Source organism: Aethalodelphis obliquidens, unplaced genomic scaffold (genome assembly GCF_003676395.1).
Source record: "Aethalodelphis obliquidens isolate GAN/ISIS:26980383/991018 unplaced genomic scaffold, ASM367639v1 scaffold3, whole genome shotgun sequence".
In the NCBI taxonomy this organism is placed as follows: domain Eukaryota; kingdom Metazoa; phylum Chordata; class Mammalia; order Artiodactyla; family Delphinidae; genus Aethalodelphis; species Aethalodelphis obliquidens.
The window spans coordinates 28,345,983-28,356,165 of NW_020837947.1; positions in this window are offsets into that span (position 1 = coordinate 28,345,983).

The window sequence follows — 10,183 nt, forward strand, 5'->3', positions numbered from 1 at the left end:
GGCCATGGCTCACGGGCCCAGCCGCTCCGCGGCATGTGGGATCTTCCCAGACCGGGGCACGAACCCGTGTCCCCTGCATCGGCAGGCGGACTCTCAACCACTGTGCCACCAGGGAAGCCCCACTTTTGCCTGTTTTTGATATTTATATAAATGCAGCCACACAGTGTATGTTCTTTTGTATCTGGCTTCTGTTACTCAACAGAATGTTTGTGAAATTCATCCATGTTATTGCATGTAGTTACAGTTTGTTTGTTCTCATTGCTATATAGCAGGGGGTCAACCTCCTGTTTTGTGAATAAAGTTTTATTGAAGCACTGCCAGGCTAATTATTTGTTTTCCCTCCCCCTCCCCCTCCCCGTCCTCTCCTCCCTCCTCTTCTCCTGATGGCTTAGCAGTGGTGAAGTTTTATTACGATTTTTTGAGCAAATGTCAAGAGGAGAATGTAACAGAATTTTATAAAGGAATATTCTCAATTGAATCACATTCTATCAGGGTTTGGCAATACCTATCTGTGTGAAGATGAGATATATAAAATCTCAGTACAGATCAGCATTAGATGAACATTTGCTATTGATTTTGATCATACTTTGAACTTCAATGAAGCAAAATGTATACTCCCCAAAAGAATTTCCTTCTTCATATTAATAGACCTATATTATCAGAAACTGTATTCAATTATTATTTTGTTTTGAATGGTATCAATTTTAAAATTGTGAAAACTGTTTCTCTGTTGTGATATAATACCTGCATCCTACATAATAGCCTCAGTTTTGATTTTTCTGGCCCACAAAGCCTAAGTATCTACTGCATGTTCCTTTACAGAAAAAGTTTGCTTATCTCTGCTCTAGACAGTGCCCAGTACTAAAACTAAGTGTACGCGCAGTAATTTCTTTTGCTTGTTTCTGAGTCTTGGATAATTTTTTCCAACAGAGAGAAGCGCACAACTTTTCTCTTATGAAGGTTATGTTTTATACAGGGAAACCAGGCAATAAATAAAAATGGATAATAGATAAGGGAGTGCTATGATGAAAATAAGGTGATGTGATAAAGATGATGGGATAGAGTGATGGGGATGCAATTAGATTGGGTGGCCAGTGAAGGCATTACTGCGGAGGTACCTGAGAGTTAGGAATGCTAAAAAGGGGCCAGATGGGCAAAGAGTTTGGGGCAGACCGTAGAAGCATTGGGAATAATAAGGGCAGAAATCTTAAGACAGGAATGAATTTGGTGCTTTTGAGGGAAATAAAGAAGGCCAGTGTGGCTACGCCAAGATTAGAAGTGAGCTATAGTGAGAGGGCTGGCAGCGCCCAGGGCAGGTCTCCTGTCTGCCTCCTGCATGGATCATGAAGCCTTCAGGCTAATTTGTTTCTGTATTGTCTACAGCTGCTTTCACACAACAATGCCAGAGTTTAGTTGCCACAGAGACTGTTTGGCTGCCAAAGCTGAAAATATTTACTATCTGACGCTTGACAGAAAAAAGTTTGCTGACCCCTGCTCTATAGTATCCAATCGCGAGTATACCAGCATTTCTTCATCCATTTTACTTTCGATGGGCATTTGGATTGTTTCTAGTTTTGAGTTAATACAAATAGTGCTGCTGTGAACATTCTTGTACATGTTTTTGGTAACATGTGTACATATTTCTATTGGATGTATGGCATGTGTATTTTTTGAAACCTCTGATCGATTCTAGTGTACAGACAGGTTTGGGCACTTCTACTTCAGAGATGTTTAGAGAGTTGAAATCCAAAGTGTTTAAACTGTCGTGCCCCAGGTTACACAGAAAAAAACTGGCAGAGCTGAGACTGGCAACCAAACCCCTGTTTCATGGAACAGTGCTGTTTTTCCACTGTAGTTCCTATAGCCGTTATCTTTAGAACATTAACTTAGAAGGGTCTTTACTTATCCAAGGTCCTTCACAAATATGACTCTTTTCTACCATTTGTGGTTGTACCTTTTAAAGAACAGGAATGGATTATATAAATCACTTAATCCAACCCCTTCATCTTATAAATAAGTAAACTGAGGCATAAGGATATTAATAATTCGTCCAAAATAGGCATTTGAATCATGACTTTTATCATGTACTACAAAATGATTTTTAACTTGCTGTTGCATCTGCACTTGTCTTTACATTTAATACTATTCCAGTCAATTAACTGACACAAGGAATGCCTATTTGCTTCAACTATTTAAATTTGCAGAAATATCTAAATTAAAACTCATAATTTCTCCCCCCCTTCCAGCTCTATGGCCTCTCCCCTGCTTCTAGGTGATCCATTTTAACAATTTGTATTTTCATCATCTACATATAAATATATTAAGATGCCTGTAACTGGTATGAGTCCACAACTTTGATGAGGAAGAAATATAACTTAAATTTTCTTTAACTTAAATTAATTTCTGGCTTGAGGTTCCATCCCAGCAGTTAGGTGGCCACTCAGTCTCAGTTAATTTGGAATAACCTCCTTTTTTCCTATAACTGGGCCTGCATTTCAGGGAGGGGGTTATGTAGGACCAAGAAATTGAGTGGGAGGGAGAACATGAACAGCATCTGATTCTTCGTAATCATAGTGATATTGATACTTCCTTCATCTGGGCCTTGGCCACTGGTTCCCACAAATGCATTGGCCCCTGTTGTCAGACCCTGTCAGGTGCAGTGGTTTCTGTGCTATGTCTGAGCCACAGCACTCTGTGCCAGGCTGTCTGAGGCCTTACCTGCCTGGCTCCCTACAGCCATTTCCTCTGCAGGCTCTTCCAGCCTCCCTGGCCTCCACCTGGAAATTGAGTGCAGTTTCCTCTGGTCTTAGATCCCACCAGCCTAGCTGTAGTTTTCCACTTGCTCAGGCTCCATCTGAGGCTTTTGGCATTGGGCCCCCTTCTTCCAGGCTCACCTCCACACTCACTGCTTTCCTTCCAATACACTCTCATCTCCCCCCAAGCTGGGAGCATCTCCTCTCCAACCTTTAATAAGCATCCTTGTACACGTGTTTTGTACACTTGTATTTTCATGTCTGTCATATACCTTTTTCCAGTCAGGCAGTGGCGAGACCCCTCTCTTCTCCAACCCTCAAATATTTGCAAGTTTGACTTTTCGGAAACCGGTTGCTAGGACGATTCTTTTGTCTGTTCATACCTCATTGGGAACAACACGCCCGGAGCAGTCTAGGGGCCTGAATGGGAGTAATGGTAGAAGGGGGTAAGATGTGAACTAGTGGAAGAAAAAAAAAAAAACATGGTTAATATCACAATCTTATCCTACTACAAAAGTAGGCACATCTGTAAAAGAATTATTTAGTTTTGCTTTTATTCTAAAATTGGCATTATACAGTATATCAAACTGTAGCTTGTACTTTTTCACCGAATGTATCTTGGACAAATACATGCATACAGATATGACTCATTATTTTTAATGGCTTCATAGTACAGTTTGTTCAATTATTCTCCTTGCTGATGGATATCCAGGTTGTTTTTCTTATTACAAACAATGATAGTATTAACTAATATTTATTTGGTATTAAAATATAGTAGACAATGTTTTAAGCACTTAACATGCATTCTACCGTTTAATCTCTATAAAAATTTCATGAGATATATCATACTTTGCCTTCTTTTTTTGCAGATAAGAAAACTGAGGCACAAAACGATTGAATAACTTACAAGGTAAGTTATGGATTTGAATTTCACCGAGTCTAACTCTAGTGGCCGTGCTCTTAACCAACACACGGTTCTGCGTTTTTCCTTCAATGAGCACACCTGTATACAGGTTCATATAGTTTATTTTTATTTCTGTCATATAACTACACAGAACTGAGATTGTAGGTAAGGTCTCTGTGCATTTTTATATTTTGACAAATGCTGGCAGATTACTTTTGGGTTGAAGCAATTTACAGAACCATCCCAAGTGTTCAAGAGTAAGGATTACCCCCAAGACTTACCAACAGTGGGTGTCAGGCCTTGTCTGAAGTTATTTCATGCTGGTAGGAACACTCTCCCTCCATCTCAAATGATGATCAGGTGTTTCAGTTTTCACTTCCGTGATTATTAACGTGGATGTCAAACATCTTTTCTTAGGTTTATTGGTCCTTCGTATTTCCTCTGCTGCAAATTGCCTGTTCACATCTGTCACTTTCTAATTAATTTGCAAGAGCTCTTTGTGTATTGGGGTATTAAGCCACTGTCTTATATGTACTATAAATATTTTCTCTTACAAGATCATTTGTTTTCTTCTTTATACCACACAGTAGTTATACATGTTAATTTAATTGACTCTTTTCATTTTTTCCTTCATAAACTAGTTACATAGTACTCTATAATATGAATAGTTTTTAAAAAATATAATATTATTTACCCTGTTTCCTGTCTTGCTAAAGAAAGCTTTTCTCATTCCATAGCTATACAAATGTTTTCCTGATGTTTCTTCTAATATCTTTATAGTTTTTCATGTTTTATATATGGTTCCTTAATACAGCTGGAATTTACTTTTGAATATTATAAGATAGGAGTTGATGTTATTTTCTTGCTAATAGATAGCCAATTATCCCAGTTTTGTTTATCATATGTACTTTGAGTTGTATGTATAATGAATATTACACTTCCTCCCCCAATGACTTTCACTCCCAGTTACACTTGGATCTATATCTGGGCCCTATTCTTTTCTATTGACTTATCATTTTTAATACCAGTATCATTCCACTTTGATTCCAGTAACTTTAAAGTAAAGTTAGATATCTGTTAAATGAAGAACTCTCCCCCATTTCTGAAACAGACCTATAAAGTTCATTAGATACTTTTCTTCTCCAGATATTTAATAACATCTCAGTAGACCAGGATGCTACCTTCTCATAAACTGGTTTTCTCATGAATGAAGAAATGCAACTTTTTTAGGCAAATGAAGCTCCTTATGTCTGAAAATTTACACGATCTGACATTTTTCAAATTCTGTTATATAATATTATCAATGAATTGACCTTGAATTTGGATTAGAATTAGAATGTTCTCTCAGCTTTAGATGTTATCTAAAGTTCAGACAATTGAGAAATAAGCCAATAAGGGGAAAAAGTTAGCAAATTTATGACTGATAAAAATCATTATTTTGTTTGAATAGAAACAATTGAATTTAGCAATAACTTAACTGAAAAGTTAAATACTTATTACTCTTGTAATTCAATGTTTTTTTTGGTGTCCCTTCCCCTGTCCCCAATCTTTATCACTAATTTGCACCCAGCTTTAATTTTAGAAGCTTTTTATTCCAAGCTTCATTATGGATGTGAGAGAGCTAAAGTTTATGGGTTTTTTAATGCCAAGATCTTAACTAATTTTCCATCAATGTCCATGGGTGTGTTCGTTCTTGTGACTTTTGCCTAGGCTATTCCTGTTTGTAAATGCAGCTCCACAGGCATATTTCTCTAGCTCTATCTATGTTCAAGCAATCCAAATAGAACCGCCCTGTATGTAGTATATTACTAATTTATAACTGAAACTGGCACAACAATGATTCACGTGCTGTATGTAATATCTATTACTGCTTCCTACGAACTCTGAAAACATTTTTATTTTGGGAAGAATTCTGTCTGAATACCCACCACAGTGGATTTTTGCCCTCATTTCCATAGTATTTATTTTCGGTGGCGTTTGTGAGACGATGAGGATCTATTTTGGTTAGGGACCCTATTCTCTTCCCAGAGGAGGAAGTGACAGCCCAGTGCTTTGTCTCCAGCTCCAAAGCTGTTAGACAGTTCAGACAGGGAGCTCTGTCAACCAGGCACCAGGAAGGCTTCTCTCTTCTGATGGAACAACTGAACAATTGTTACTATTTACAATGGGCCAAATGGAGAAGTATTCTTAGAACAATAAGAAAAGGGAAAGTTAGCCACCAGACAGGAAAGAAGGCTTTCAAGCAACATCAAACTCAGAGAATGTGAATGTCTTTAAAATGTAAATAGTTTACCCATAGCACCTCTCCAAATAACAATACCAGGGGTGCTTGCCATGTGCAAGGCACTTGACTTACACTATTATCTCTAATCCCCTAATAGCCATACAAGACAAGTGTTAATCCAGTCTGACACAGAAAGAAACCAAGGCCAAAGAGCTTGTAATAACCACTCCATGGCTGGTAAATGTGGAATTCAAACCCAAATTTGGATAATACAGTTAAGATATCCCCATACTCTTACCTACCTTTTTTTTTAAATTAAAAAATGCATGGAGATTTACAGTTCTTAATGGGTGAATCTATAATCTTCTTACAAAAAGCACCAGGTAACACTGAGGGCTCCACTGATACTCTGAAATATGTTCTTTCTGAGTTTCTCTGAATACTGCAGAGGCAATGGGAATCAGAAGAAAACTTGCTAAATGCCATGTGATATGACAGCCCCCTTTGTCACATACATAATTATTCCCTCTCTATCACTCTCAAACTCTGCAAACGACCCGTGATATGAACTCTTATTCTGCTTACAGTAACTTCAAACCCTGAAGACAAGTGTGTAGATTAGATATCTATATTCACAATAACCATCATACTAATTTTTAACAGACCAATTGGGTTATCTATGGCACAAGTATGATATAAGCATCTGAAAAATAATCATCTGTTTTAAAAGAGTTGGGCTTCTTTCCATTAGAGTTTTAACATTTCCCTGAAAATTTCTATTAAATGCTAGATCTAGGAAGCAAATCTTACCTTATTTATAGATAATTTACAATAGGTGAGAGGAGAAAATAATGGATCTAAAAGTGAGATGCTGACTGGGTTGTTTTGCATATGTAGTAATATATGAGAAAAAATAAATAATTGATCTAAGAGCTATAATGGACCATGAAAAGTTGCTAGTTTTCTAGTTGCTTCAGATATAATGACACAAATAATTTTATAGTTTTTTGCTAACTTTTTCTTTTGTTCCACTGGGCCCAATCTGGGCCTACTCTACATTTAGGTGGACAAAGGGGATGTTTGTGTGGTATTATTTAAAGCTCCCCTTCTCACTGACTAGTACCATGCTTTCATTCAAGATTTCCTTGTCCTCAGCTCCTGCAACGGCCTGCCACCATTTTTAGAAATATCCACTATGTAGAGGGGAAGGGAACTTCATGCTCCCACTAGCTCTTGTTGATAACATTTTCACGGATAGGTTAGTCATACATTAGTTACCATCACAGAAAGCAGGATTCTGGGCAAATAAATCAGACAAAGCAGCAGTGCACAAGACAGGTATGCGAAGTTAGGATGGTGAGAATAAGATGACTGGCATCTGGAACTCTGTCGAGGACACTGGACACTAAGAGGAGGATGGGGTGGAATGGATAAAGAATGATAAGAAAGAAAGCGTTAAAAGAAAAATAATTCCCCCAAAGAGGAGATAGAAGACTTCCTCATCCTTTTGTCTAAGGTTCCCTGAAGTCTATGTTTGTTAAAATGATCAGTCTATAGGACACAACAGACCTTAGCATGGCTGCCATTCCTACAGTCCTCCTCAGAGGGAAACTGCTGTAGCCACAGCACCTGCTGAGGAAGTTACTCTAAGAAGTTCCTCAGGCATAAGTGTCCACATTTGCTCCACATCAGCCTGCTTCCCACAGACAGTTGGAGCAGCGCGCACGCCTAACCCAAAGGCAGTAAACAGCCTCCAAGGTGGTCTGACCTCTATGAATAATGGTGATTGCTTGCACAACCTACTTATTTTTACTTGAAAGAGCAATTGACAGACCAACTGTGGTTCTTCAGACTTCGGTATTGGCAGACATTTTCTTGAAAATGAACAAAGTGTGTCTGTCATTTCAAAAAAGGACCTGGCAGTATGCGTTGTGAATGATAAAATTTAAAATTTGAAATGAAAAATAAAGTTTTGGGAAACGTGTAGCTGCCATGTGGAGCTTGACAGCTTTCCAAAACTTAAACACTGTTTTTTAAATGCTGGTGAGATAGGTGATATTAACAAATGTGATTTCTTGGATACCGTGTAATGATGCGTCAACATTTACAAGATCTGCATATCTCATTGAACTAAATTTTCCAGATGACCAATACTTAATATTACAAAAGCCACGAGTGAAATATTCATTTAAAGTGCAAGGTAGATACATGAATTTTTTTTTTAGAATAGTGAATTTTAATGTAACTGAGCAAGCAAATTTCATTGATATGATTTCAAACTTCATGTTGCGCCTAATCTTTAAGAAACCGCCACTTGCTGAGTTTTGGTATTCTATCAAAGAAGAATATCCATAATCATCTGGAAAGGCTATTAAAATACTCCTCCTTCTTCCAAATACACATCTGTGTGAGGCCAGATATTCTTCACATACTTTAACCAAAACGGCATAATGCAACATATTGAATGCAGAAGCAGATATGAAAATCCAGCATTTTCTTTTAAGCCAGACGCTAAAGAGATCTACAAAAATGTACAATAAATGTATACTTCTCCCTAATTATTTCCATTTCTGAATATACAATTATTTTTCAGAAAATGTTATTTATGTTAACAGGTAATGAGTTGATTATTATTATTTTAAATGCATTAAAATATTTTTAAAACTTCTCAGTTTTAATTTCTGATATGGTAAAAATTGATTGATATAATCCACATAAACAAAACCTCTTCGGGTTCCTCACCAGTTTTTAGAAGGAAGCTTAAGACCAAAAAAGTAGAAGCTACTGCTTTTATTCCCATTCCTTCTTGAAAAAGGTAGGTAACGCTAAAGAGGAACCACATTTACGGTTTCATCGCAAAAGAAAAAAAATCAGATACAAAAAATTCAGAAATGTCCAAAGGGAATTTCTGTTTTTGAGACCAAAGTCCCAAGTTAAATATATGAAAAGTAAAATAGACAAAGACCCACACAACCAAAATAGATTCTTGGCATACTGATAGCTCGTTAGCTAGGAATCCAGCATAGCGTATGAACGCAAAGTCAGCTACTAGGTGGTTACATTTAAACTAAGACAATAATTGCACAAACAGGTTTAATCACTGACAGTGCAAAAAAAGTCATCTATTTTGAATCAAGTGAGAGACTTTCATAGTTTGAAAATATATGGATTCTTTAATGCCACCAGATTTAGTCATTAAAAACTGGGTATTAAACAAAGATCTTATTTGCATTGCCTTATTCATATACAATATTCAGATAACAAAAACAAAGCTAAAACTTTTAAAGTCATGCACAAGCAACTGCTCACCATTTCTTCAGAGGCTTTGATAGTACAAGAAAGACTATATTTTGGTGACGGTGGTAGTTTAAGTTTCAGTCAAATTCTGTCAATTACAACAAATTTCAACAATGACAGTCTCAATTGTTGAGCTTCCAGAATGTGTTTTGTCAAATATTAGCTTAAATAGGTTATTACCTCTGACTTAAAATACCTTCGTTATTAAGATTTTTGTATACATACTCATTATAATAAATATATGATCTGTAGCTTTTTTGAGTTTTGGTGCAATATTGATTAATGTTTTTCACTAAGTAAGAAATAGGTGTATTTTAAAGAATACAGATACAGAGCTGAGGTGCTGTCTTGCTGTTTTTATTATTGTAGTTATACTTCTTATACAAGTGAAAAACTGAAAAAAATTTACAAAGTAGCTACATTAACCAAATTCAATAAAATCTAAGTTAACTATGATAGTTGAATCAATGATGTGGCTTTCCAGAAGTTAAACCACTGCTGGCAGCAAGCCCTTGGCACTACTCTAGCAGAATTATTTTGGTTTGACATGAAGATACTACAGTGTTATTAAATGGTAAGATGGCTGTATTCACTCACAGCTCTTTGTTTTAACCAAACTGCAGCAAAACCTTCCTAGGTACAGGATGCTATGATTTCATTGTTCTTCACTCGTATTCCTATTAGCCAGAGCTCTTGAATTCATCGGGCACTGAATTCCCCTAATGGTACCAATTTTGACAGTGATCACCCAGATGACCCCGCATTTGATCACATCAATTATTTTATTACCTTTAGAAATGAAAATGCAAACCTTAAAAATTCTGCAGAGAACTTGAGTGACCTCAACTGTGTGACCTCAGAGTCCAGTTGAAGAAACCATGCTTCAGAGTAGAAAGCCTTGGCTGGAGCTGCAGGAAATAGCCTGCCTGCAGAGGAGATAGTCAGGGATGATTTTATTCCTGAAATTGGAAATATACAAGCTTGTCAAAGCTTTCAGAGCTATCC